Source organism: Talpa occidentalis, unplaced genomic scaffold (genome assembly GCF_014898055.3).
Source record: "Talpa occidentalis isolate TD23 unplaced genomic scaffold, MPIMG_talOcc4v2.1 talOcc4.8, whole genome shotgun sequence".
NCBI classification, from domain to species: domain Eukaryota; kingdom Metazoa; phylum Chordata; class Mammalia; order Eulipotyphla; family Talpidae; genus Talpa; species Talpa occidentalis.
In genome coordinates, this window is record NW_023605194.1 from 94,419,769 (window position 1) to 94,431,876 (window position 12,108).

Consider the following 12,108-nt stretch of genomic DNA (forward strand, 5'->3'; position numbering starts at 1 on the left):
AAGGCTGGCGGGGAGCAGGCTCCGCCGCTGGCCCCCTCGGCTCGGCCGCGCGCCCTTCCCGGACTGACCTGCCGCCTGGGCCGGAAACCGACCGGCTCCCCGGGCCGCCGCTCGGGCGCAAACCCACCGAAGCCTCCGCCCGGCCGTCCCCAGCCCTTGCGCACCCCTCGGCCCCGACCTGGCACACGGCGAACGGGTAGCGCGCCCCGACCCCACCCCTGCCCCCGCGCCCCCGACCGACGGTCCCGAGGCTGGGGGTGTGGAGCCCGCGCGCCCGAGCCCCCCCCGGGGGAGGGGGGAAGGGCGCTGGAAAATCCGCGGCTGGGTGGTCTGGGGAGGAGACTCCCCCTCCGCGGATGGATGGTTCTTTCGACCCGGGCGTAGGTCAAGAGCGTCTTTCCAAGGATCCCTTTCTGTGTCTGCGCCCAGCGTCCGCGCACAGCCTGCCGGCGGGGATCTAGACCCGCGCACGCATGCACTTGTGCTCTCCACGCGGGGCTCTAGAACTTTCCCTGCACGCCCCGGCCTCGCAGCCCTGCCAGACCCCCTCGCTGGTCTCCCTTCCCCGGCGCAGGGACAAGGCGGTGGTGCCAGGGCGCCCTGACCGAGGCCCCACGAACCTGGCCCCACGAACCTGGCCGAACAGCGCGGGAGGGGTCGGGCAGGGCCTCGCACCCCAGCCTGGCGAGAGCGCCCGAGACCCACCCAGGCCGAGCTCCACGCCAGGCTCGGCCGCGGGCTTGGCTCCCGGGAGCGCTCGCCACGCAGCCCGCAGCTCCCGGCTTGCGAGGCGCTGGGTGGGGCCTCCCTCCCCCAGCCGGGAAGGGGGCGATTGATCCATCTGTCGATGGGCCGGGCTCACTGGCGTGTTTTAGTCACGGAATTTACAATAAACGCCCAGAAGCACCAAAAAGGAAGCGTCTGGCTGGGAAAGGCTGAAGCAGAGGTGAGGGATTGCCGACGCGCTCCCGCAAGAGGAAGCGCAGTGGCGGGGCTGTGGCCAGGGGAGATGCACTCCCGCGCGCAGGGGCCCCCTGTTTCACGCTCCCCCCGGCACATCCTCAGCCTCGGTAGAACTGCCCTGTACCCCTCAACCCTTGTGCACACAGTCCTGCAGGCAGCTCCAGGGAGCCTGTGTTACTGGGGTGGGGTGCACCCGCCTAGTAAACTTTCTGTGCCACCCCAAACCGGGTGTTGGCTCGATCTGCAGTGTGTTGGGTAGTGCCTCTTAAGCTGCATTTTGAAATGAACAAGACTCTGGAAGAGAGTAAATGCTAAAAATCGACTTGGGCGCGAAGGGAGGGGTCACTCACAGAATCAGCCGCCTTCAGCAGTGGAAAAGCTAGAGGGAGCAACTTCCATCTTGCAGATTTAGGCGGGAACCCGGCTTCTCTAGGCTTGCAATGACAGAGCGCCGGCCTCCTCCTAAAGCCAAGCCACCCCAGGCGGCTTTGGCCTTCGGCTGCGCGCCGACACTTGGCCCCCTCCCGCCCCCTCCCCCGCGCATACACAGTGGCACGGGCAGGAGGTGCGGCTCTAGTGGCTCTGGTGGGTTGGTGGAGGGCCTGGGCGAAGAGGGCTTGGAGATTGGAGCAGAGAGAAACCCCTTCCGCGGCCCTCTGTCATTCCTTGGGGTCTGGCCAGTTCTTCACATCTGACACGGTCCCTTGGCTTCTTCCCAAAAATCGTGGACTAAAGGAACTGGCTTCAGAAACGTGTGGGTTAAAGGATGGAAGCCCACAGGACTTATACACTGCCTGGCAGTCCAGGACCAGAAGCCAGAATCTGGGATCCTGGTGTCCGTGACTCTTCTCCCCTCTCCCCCAAACCACCAGTGCCTTGTGGCCAGCCAAATACCCCCCCCACACACACACAAACACACACACACTTTAATATTACAGGAAGATCTTTCTCTCCCAAGGAACCTTTTCCAGGCTCCAAAATTATCGCTAGCCATCCCTCTCCCTCCCTCCCCACCCACCCCAGAAAAATGTTCCGCTTTCTTTTAACTCTGGCTGGACAAAAGAAAGAAAACACTTTGAAACATGTGTGGAGCTTTTGTCTGCCTCTTCTCCAGTGAAGGGGGCTGAGAAAGCAGCAAATGGCTACCCAGCGTGGCGCCCACCTGTTTCCCATAGTAGGGGAGAAACCTGGTAGCAGGCATGAGTGGCTGAGGGGCTCACCCCGTCTTCACAGGGAAATGGACACCACCAGCCAAGACCATTCAATTTGTGTGGGTGGGGCACCCTTGACCTTGTACCCTCTCCCTTCCTGTCTGTACAAGGGTTTCCCACTGCACTTGCTCTCTGCTAACTTGAATCCTCAGCCTGCGCTGCCCTTAGATGGGGAGGCGTCAAGTGTCACACCTTATTTCCTGAGCATCTGCTTTGGGTAAAGCCACTCTGCCAGGATCTGCAGAGAAAGCAGGGATTTAAAAAAAAAAAAATTTGTAGACATTAGATGAGATACTATACACAGAGCAGTGGAATACCTGGCTCCTAGAAATCATCATAAAATGTTACCCTTTCTCCCTGGGATCCAGAGAAAAAATTTGGAAACTATGACAAGATTAAATGAGAAAGAGATTACTTTGAAGGGATCAAGGACAGAAGATCTTACAAGAAGAGTCCTGGGAGAATTGAGAGCCTCTCAGCGGAGACCCACAAACAGGTTCACTGATACAACTTCCTCCCCCATGAGGGCCCATCCCAGCTGCTCCTGCCCACCCAAGTGGACCCTTTGCCCATCACAGATTCAGCGGCTTTCTTGTGCAGGGGGAAGGGAAGACAGCGCTTAGCCTTTTATTTCTTCCCCAGGCAAGAATGGGAAGGCACCAAGGGCACAGGAGGAGAGGGTGCTGGTGGGAGAAGATCTGGAAGGTCCAACTGGGATGCTCGGTGGAGGACCAGGCATTGAAGACTTTGGGTTTGCAACCCTAGCAGCCACTGAAAGTTTTTGAGTAGGAGACTGACATGACAAGAATGGTGTTTTAGGAAGATTGATCTGACAAATCTGTGAAGGATAGAGACAAGAGACCAGTTAGAAGGCGACTGTTAACAGTTTCTGCTGAGGTAATAAGGACCCCAAACAGGAGGAGGCGGCGGTGGGCATGGACAGGAGGAGTGGATATCAGAAGCATTGTAAAGATGAATTGGCAAGATGATGGTGACAGACACAGCAAGAGACAGGGAGGAGGGGAGCTGGCACCCATGACAGTAGCCAGGCCAGGACAAAGTCACCAGCCTGCCTTCTCAGGCTTGGCGATTGTAAAACATCATTAAGTGACCAGATGTATAGCAAGATACATGTTGATATCCCTTTAATTCTTACAACTCTGTGGGGTAAATACTATTAATAGCTCCATTTACAAAAGAAAAAACTGAGGCCAAAGAAGTGTTTTAAGGGCCTCCCTAGTGGCCAAGGGGTTAAGTCTCCGGGCTATCGTCTGACGTCCTGAGTTCGATCCCTGGTCAGGGAGCTGACCCACATATTGCAGCAGACCTCTCCTGTCTCGCCCACTACTTCCCTTAGCAGTGTATTTCAGTAAATCCACCTGCTCTGCTCCCCACTCTGTCTCTGGTGAATCCTCACACACACACACACACACACACACACCACCTCTGGCCTACACCCCAGTTCTATACAAAAATAAAATATTTTTTTAAGTATTTAAGTAGAACCAGAGCTAAATGCTCTCTTACCCTCTCCTAGCACAACAAAGCTATTGGATCTGCGATGGGCAAGGGTCCACTTGGGTGGGCAGCTGGGATCCAAGGTGCTGCCCTGGTAACCTCTATATCTTGAATGAAGAAGCAAGGTGACAGCTCTCCAGGCTGTAAATTTTCATGTCCCAGTCAGAATATCTTAAATATTCCCTGTCTCCTTGCTCTGTCCAGCAACAGTGTAAAGAATCATGAGAGGGCCTCCTTCGTGGCACGGGGGTTAAGACGCAACCTATGAAAATGTCCACAGCCTCAGCAGCCTCTGTAGCGTGAGTTCGATCCCAGCCAGCCAGGGAGCTACCCACATGGCGCAGCAGACCTTTCCTGCCTCACCCACTGCTCCCCTCAGCAGTGTATTTCAGTCAGCCCACCTGTTCTGCTTCCCACTCTTTCTCTGGTGAATCCTCTCACCCCCACACACACACACCTCTGGCCTGTACCCCAGCTCTTGTATGCATAAATAAATCTTTAAAACAAACAAACAAAAAAAAGAAATCATGAGAATCAAAATCTCTTTTTTATCTTTTCTGTGGCCTTCTCTGATCTAACCTTTGGAGTTCAGGTGGTAAACCAAGAGAGGAGTCACTCATCAATTTCCCAGTCCTGCCCCAGCCTCCAGGAACAACCTCTCCAGGCCGATACTCCCTCTCCAACATTCCCTCCCTGCTGGGCCACTCCAGATCCCCAAGACCTGGCCTGGATGAAAAGAACTAGCCCAGGAAAGGACACCAGCAGAGATTCCACTGAGCCATCTGATTCCCAAAGAGTGAACAGGCTGATGGGCAGGGTGGGTGGGACGGGCCAGGAGGGGAGAAGTGCATACTGCACCCGGGCATTGATTTCTCGAATTGATTTCGGTCAGTGTTCTCCATGCTTCATCATTCTCTTTAAAGTCAGTGTTGCAGGAGGTGGGAATCTGGCTTTACTTAGCCTCTCCCCAGGGCCTCCAAGACCTCGCTGCAGCTCCACCTAGGCCAGGGAGCCCCAAGCCTCCTACAAGCACATTACAGGGGTCAAGCTGTTGCTGCAGCAGGAATGCAGGGGTGTGGGTGGAAAGGTATCTGGCAGGAGGTTATCAACACCTCCTCCTGTGGCTGCAGCACCATACAAGTTTCACTTCTTCCTCCAGGATCTCAAAACCCCTACAGCACCCCTGGGAGGAAGGCGTGGCAGAATCACATTCCCTTCCTAGTGAACAAACTCAGATTGAAATTGTGGGACATGGCCCAGGTCACAACATGGCCAGCTCATGACAGAAGCAGCCTGGAGAGAGGGTGCTCCCCCACCCTGGTCCAGTCAACTTTCTCCTTCTAACAGAAACCAACAGCCATCCTCTCCTCTGCTGTCCCCCACTTAGGAGATCGGAGAGGAAGGGAAGACAGCACCCCAAACAGTTTTTGACATTGTCTTAGTTGCATCCGGGACGAGTCTAGGAAGGGCTGTTTCTCTAAACTCATCTGAGTTTAGAGACCCTGAGCCACAGGGTTCGAGAAAGCCATGGACGTGCACTCCACCCTACCTCTTCACACTCCACCATGGCAGCTGGTGCTAACCTGGAAAATAGCCTTTTGGTGAGTTCCTGTCAGCTTAAAAAATCCCTGCTCACCGTCCAGTCTCCTTACCCCCCAACATGACATAATCTTTCACCTATGTTGGCAGCATTGCAGCCATGCCCCAGCATTGTCCCAGGGCCAACACTGAGCTTGGCAGACCCCAGCTGCCCAGCACACCCCACATTCTCTCTCCTGAGCACGCACACCCACCCTAGCTCTCAGACACTGGCCATCTGCCAGGTTACCCAAGGTCAGAGGCAGAATCCAGAAAGAGGGGCAGTGATTGCTTCTGCCAAACTGTGGGGAGCCAGCTCCTGCTGTCTGCAGCCCCCCAGGAGAGCTCTCAGCCCCAGCGGCTCCCCGCAGAGACAGGTCTTTATTTAGCCAAGTCTGGCATGGTGGGTGGAGCTTCAGAGCACAGTCTGAGATGGACTGTCACTTGAAGGGCCTAGCATGGTCGCAGAGACTAGAGCAGCTCACAGAAAATGGGGACCAGAGTGTCCCTCTCTGACCAAATACGCTTTTCCTGGGCCCAATCTAGAGTCAGCCAGATGAGAACATTTACCTGAATGCCCATCCCCCTCACCCAGACTTTGAGTTCTGGGAACTTCTTTGCCAGCGTCCAAGAATGTTCTCTCTCACCCCACCTTCCCCAGGCACTGGTTCTTCTTCCCTTCTGGCCTCAGTAGGACAAGATGCTGCTCCCAGGGGAGGGTCAAAGTTTAACCTAAAAGAATGAATTGCTAATGGTAAGATTTCAATCATCCTCAGCCCTCAGGTCCTTCAGGTTGAAAGGAAACTTCTGCTGCAACAATCATGGACAGCCAACAAGTACATACACTGACAGCGCACAAAGCTTTTTCTTGTCAGCTTGTCTCCCGTAAGCTCTGTGAACAGCCTCTGGTGGGCACTTTTCCTTGCGGAAATCTTTTTTTTTTTTTCTGAAGATTTATTTATTTATTTTATACAAGAACCACGGTACAGGCCAGATGCGCGGGAGGGTGAAAGGATTCACCGGAGACAGAACAGGGAACAGAACAGGCAGACTGATGAAATACACTGCTGAGGGTAGCAGCAGGTGCAACAGGAGAGGTCTTCTTCGCCATGTGGGACCCTTGCTGGTCGGCCAGGATCGAACCAGCACTGCAGAGGTTGCAGACAGCTTCACAGCGCTGCGCTCAAACACCTGCACCACCAGGGGAGGCCCATCCTTGGAGAAATCTTACAATCAAGGCACCAAGTGACCAGTCCAGGATCATATAGTCATGAGTTGCTGAAGTTGGACTTGAGCCAAAACCTGATTCCAGATTCTCTATTCCCTGTTTGCTTAAACAATCAGTAAAATAAAGAAATAAAATGCTTTTTAATTATAAAAATGAATGTGATTTTACAGAAACATTTCCAGAAACAGGGTGCTGATTTCCCCTCAGGGCTTCCATTCCATGGCCCAGACAGCTCTGATAATTGAGAAGTTCTTCCTTATGCCAAGATGGAAATAACCTCCTCAGGGCTCCTGGGGCACAAGGGTGGGAAGGATGGAGGAGTCTCCCAGGAGCCCTGTAGACTGTACACACCCATGGACAGTCAGCAGCCTCCCTGAGGCACCCAGTTTGGTTTCAGCAGAGCAGAGGCTGCTCCCACTAAAACCATCCCACATAGCCAGTCACCACCGGGAAGTCATCACATCTGCAAAGCTGACTTCAAGGAGACCTGTGCCCAGCAGGTAGGGAGCCCCAGCCCCTGCTTCCCAACTCCTGAATAGCAGCAGGGACTAGGGGTATAGGGAGGGCCTGGCTGCACTGAGGGGTCTGCGCTCCTAATAGCAATGGGAGTTTTGGTATTCCACAATCTTCCCAGCCCTGGGTACTACCACCTCTCCATGTTCTTGCTGCCTGACACCAGGAGGAACACCCCAGTAGCCAGACTGGCATTGTGGAAAGATGCCCCACACTAAGACTTGAGCTCCAGCTTGCTAGCTTGCAGCCCAGAGAGTCAGTACTGTCGGGGGTAACACCACATATTTAAGTAACCTCAACACAGATTCCCATTCAAAAGAAAATTAGAAGCCAGAGAGAAGGGAGGAAAAGATAAAGGGAGGAGAGGAGAGCAGGGAGGGAGGGAGGGGTTATAAAGGAAGGAAGGGAGGGAGGGAGAAAGGGGCAAGTGAGGCAGGCAGGAAGGAAGGATAATGGGCATACTAGTAGGAACTGTCTTCTCATCGCTGTGCTCCATCCTAACTCCCAATTCATCTTCCATTTGAGTCACCCCATGGAATGTGCCAGCAAAGAATACTTGAATTCTAGCCTCCAGCTCTACCCCTGGCTATGTGTGTGCCTGTGGCCTGGGATAACAATCCCCCACCCTGCCAACCTCACCTGGGAGAAGGCAGAAGAAATGAGACACTCACATGACAGTGTGTCGACATGCAGGGGACACTGCAGACACAAGAAGCAGTCGCTACATTTTGGGCAGCCCAGACCCCACGGTGAGTTCTGGGGCCAGTCTTTGCCATCTGCTTCAGGCGTGAGCAGCCCATGCCCAGAGCGTGGCACAGGCAGCCAGAGCTGCTCCAGTGACCTGGAACTCCAGTCTTTTCACAGGTGGGCAAGCTGAGGCCTCCAGAGCTCAGCACTTACCACACTCTGCTGCAAATGCCTGTTTTGTTGTCTACATTCCTCACCAGACCTGCCCTGCAGACAGAATCCTTGTCATCTTCATCCCATAACCTCAGAAGCTGGCACATGTGGCTGCTCAATAAGTGCTTGTGGAATAAATGAATGAATGAAACCTCTTACCTGATCTAACCTCAGGCTATGACCTGGTTCAAGGCACGTTTCCCCTATTACTAGACATATGGGCTATAACTGACCCATATAATAGTGTGTCTGTTTCTTCCCATCTGTTCACCTTGGGAAAAATTGATAAATCTGACTGGAGGATTTTTTTCTTTTTCTTTCTTTTTTTTTTTTTTTTGCCATTTAACGTCTTTTAATTCAAACTAGATTGGCTTATGCTGCTCACTTTGAAGTCTAATTCTATAAAGACTGTACATTAATGGGCGTCAACTCAGGGAGTCACCTCATTGGCATTTTCCATGACACAGTGAACTGCTCGTGCTTACTGGTTGGTAGAACAGTCCCCTACCCCGCCCCACTCTAGCCCAGCCACTCCAGTAATTTTTCAGTCTAAAGAAACAAAGCAGCTGCAACTTCAGTTCACCCTCAGCCCTACCCCCCTGAAGTGAGTGATGATGCCCAGCCCACAGAGAGGGGGCATTAGTGCCAGGATATATGGTTGGGGGTGGGGGAGCTCCCAAGAAGGAGCTTCTTACATAGCAGAGTAGAGCTGCCCCATGTCCTCCCACTGGTGGCCAGTGTCTCCAAACCTCTAGCTCCCTGGTGTCCTCCCTCACCCCCAAGAGAGGGCCACCTTCAATTTCCAACCTTCCTTCCAGCAAACTCACCTTTCCCATTTCCTCTCAGCCAGCTGCCATTTGGAAGGCAACTGATAAAATCATTCTAAACCAAATGATAATCTATGTAGTCAAAGAGTTGCCAGTGCATTGCTTTCCAGAACAGCAAACTTATAATGGGGTTTTGTTTGCAATCAATCCCAACCAATCAATCCTTGAATTCTTCACCACCACCTTGTGACTCCTCTACCTGCAAGTTAAAGGAATAGAAACAGAAGCGACAAAGCCTTAACGTGAGCTAATAGTTCTCTACAATAGTAGAGTCAGGGAAACCAGGTGGTAGAAGGTGAACCTGCAGCCTTCCCACACCACCCCCGCGCTAACCCAGGTAGCTACTGTTAATTGATTGCAGATGAGACTTGCCAGTACTGTGTTCTAATCAGCCACCACCAGTCACTGCAGTGGGCACACAAATTCATCAAATTCATTTGCAAGTCCTGGCTGGATGGTTCCTATCTGCCTTCCAGTTCTAAGGTCTGGGGTTCTGGAGGTGACTGGCAAGCAACTCCCACCACCCTTCAAATCACATGGTGGGCTGGTCCTGAGGTGTGCCCAACCATGCCAGAGGTGGACAAAGGCTTTTCAAAAGCCTTTTCAAAGGCTTTTCCCACTCTCGAAAGGAGGATACGAGAGGAACTTGTTGGAGACCTGTTGTGCCACAAAAACCCAACCAGCCCTGCTGGACTCTGAGGATAATTAAAATTCATGCTGCAGAAGAGCTTCTACCTCCTGTCGGCCAGAGGGAGGGGCACTCTGCCCTCAGGTGCGACTCAGCCGTGGACCACCGCAAAGAAGGCGCCATCCAGTTTGCTCCTAGTCGGTGGGACCTGCACAGCCAGAGGAGAAGTGCCCCTCAGGTCCATGGTGAGGAGCCAGGAGAGGGGAAGCCAGAAGGCAGGGCTGATGTTGCCTTTGCTAATGAGTGTCTGGGAGCACCCACATGGGCTGCACCAGGGCAATACCTGGGCAGGTTCACCTTCTTGCGTCACTTGCTTGGCAGCCAACCCAGTTCTAGCACTTCCACAGGGACAGGAGACAGACACAAGTTGGGCCCAAGGGACCCTGAGCATGTTCCCAGCCCCTACACCCCTGCTTAAGCCCCTGCCTTCAGATGTCAAGTGAGTGCCTCCTTTCCTGCCTTCCCTCACCTGCTCCCCCCTTCCCAGCTACTGAAGGGACACTTCACTGAACACCTCCTAGGCTCCAGGCACTGTCCTGCTACTGAGGGGATGGCAGAGAAGACCCCTTGCCCCAGGGGACTTCCATTCCAGTCACCTCCTCAACATGCCACCTTAGCCCAGTCAGGTCTGTCTCCAGTTTCTCCTGGCAGGACTCCTGACCAGCCTTTGGGATAAGAAATACAAAAGTAACAGAAATGTCTTATGATTCCACTTGAGCCTCAAAACTGCCTGGGCAGTCAACAGGCCATGATTGTTAGTCATGAAGAAGGGATTCGCTCCTGGCTCTGCGACTTATTAGCCATGTGACCCTGGGCAAGTCCCTTAATGTGGCTGCACCTCATTACAAGGACAGTAGGCATCTGCTACCTGTTTCACACGATTGGTGGCTCACCCAGTCATCATTAAAGGACCTGCTGCAATAGACACTGACACAGAAAATCGATAAGTCATTGCCTCTGTCTTGACTATGGCAGTATCTGAGTGTGGCAATGTCTGAGTTTGGCAGTGTCTGAGTGTGGCAGTGTCAAAGAGCTTCTATCCTAGTGAGGGAAACAGATGTATAAACAAACAAGTGCAAAAAAGTACGGAAACCACATTGGTAGAATTAGGGTACAGTAGGGAGAGGGGTTGATTGAAAACTGTATATGTATAAAAATGAAGATTTTAAAGAACACATTACATAAATAACATTTACTGCTGAACTCTTTCCAGGGGCATTTCCACGTATTAAATTGTTCTGAGTATCAAAAAAGTTGATAGTTGTGAACCTGCTCTATAATAGACTGTGGAAAGCTTCATAGTGCAAGATATTAGTTTCATGATTAATGTAAAATGTCAAGCCTCAGTCAGCCAAAATGGGTTGCATTAGTTAAACTATGCTATGCTACTGCAAAAAGCAGCAAAGTCTCTGAGGGTTAACACCATGAAGTTATAATTCTTCATGCAATGTGCTCAGTGTAGGTTTGCAGGACACTCTGCTCCACGCAGTTGCACAGGGATCAAGGCAGAATGATAGTCTGTTATCTTCCATCTCCTGGAACACAAGGTCTCCTCCATCATTAAAGCAAAAGAAGGGAGGGCTAGAGAGTCGGGAACTGGCCAGAGTGAAATATGTCAATTTTACCCCCAACACATTGCTCAGGCCAATTGAAGGTTCCCCTGTAACAACATTCAGACTGGTAGATGTGAGGAAATAGGTGGACTATCTGGTGGACATCAATGTCATGTCACCAGGACCAAGGAAAGCTCTCTGTATCCTGCAACACAGGTGTTTGTTTGGCTAATCAGAGCATCCTTTAGGGAACTCCACATTGGTACCCCCAGGGCCAGCCAATCACTGGGGAACAGGACTGGACCTGCATTCTTCCTAAGTCCAAAGTGATAGACCACAACAGAGAACTAAACGCAACAACCACAAAATATAGGTTATCTCTGTGACTCTGATGAGCTCGAGTAAAAACAGTAATAATCATTGTTAACATTTATTTAACGCTTACTACGTGCAAACTCTATGTCATCTGTATTGTGGTGTCCTTTAAGCCTCTCAATAACCCAGGGAGGCAAATGGTACTGTTATGCCTAATTGATATATAATATAATAAAGAAGTCCAAGGTTCTTCATATGCTTCAGTGAAAAAAATAAGACTAGAAAATTGAATACAGAACTACCCTGTCACCAAAAGCTATTCATGTTACCAGCAAGCTATGCTGTCTGCTGTCTTCCACAGCAGAACTAATTACACACACACACACTTTATAATCCCAAGGTCTGGATTTTCAGCTTTGCTCTTTTTTCTGCCACTCACTATATGGCCTTGGATAAGTCACTTTACCACTATGAATCTCAATCTCCTTGTCAGTAAAATAAGAGTGATAGAAATGCTTATTTATGGAATTGTTGAGAGAATCAAATGATTATCTTTTTCAATTATCTTACAGAAAAGAGTTTTTGTCAACTGTAAATTTCCCTGCTATTACAATGACAATATAAAGCTGCTGCGGATTAGACAGCCCCTAAGGATGAGACAAGGATTTGAAAGGAGATCGCACCTGCTGGATGGGGGACAAAACAAGACAGGTCCCTCCCCCTGAAGACTCCTGTCACACATCTGAAACATCCCCAGCCAACAACTAGACATGGCCCTCCCTGGCTTCCGCCCCTGGCCCCATGCTCCCTTTGG

General features: G+C 51.7%; 1 protein-coding gene across 1 annotated transcript in view; it reads right to left on the bottom strand.

Annotated features, from left to right (window-relative positions):
* The window catches only part of GFRA2 (GDNF family receptor alpha 2), an 80,889-nt gene extending 79,450 nt beyond the window's left edge, over window positions 1-1,439 (bottom strand). Inside the window, exon 1 of the mRNA XM_054690270.1 lies at window positions 1,314-1,439. The gene's annotated coding sequence lies outside the window, so the exon portion shown is untranslated. The remainder of the gene's footprint in view (window positions 1-1,313) is intronic.
* Between the last annotated feature and the right edge of the window lie 10,669 nt (window positions 1,440-12,108).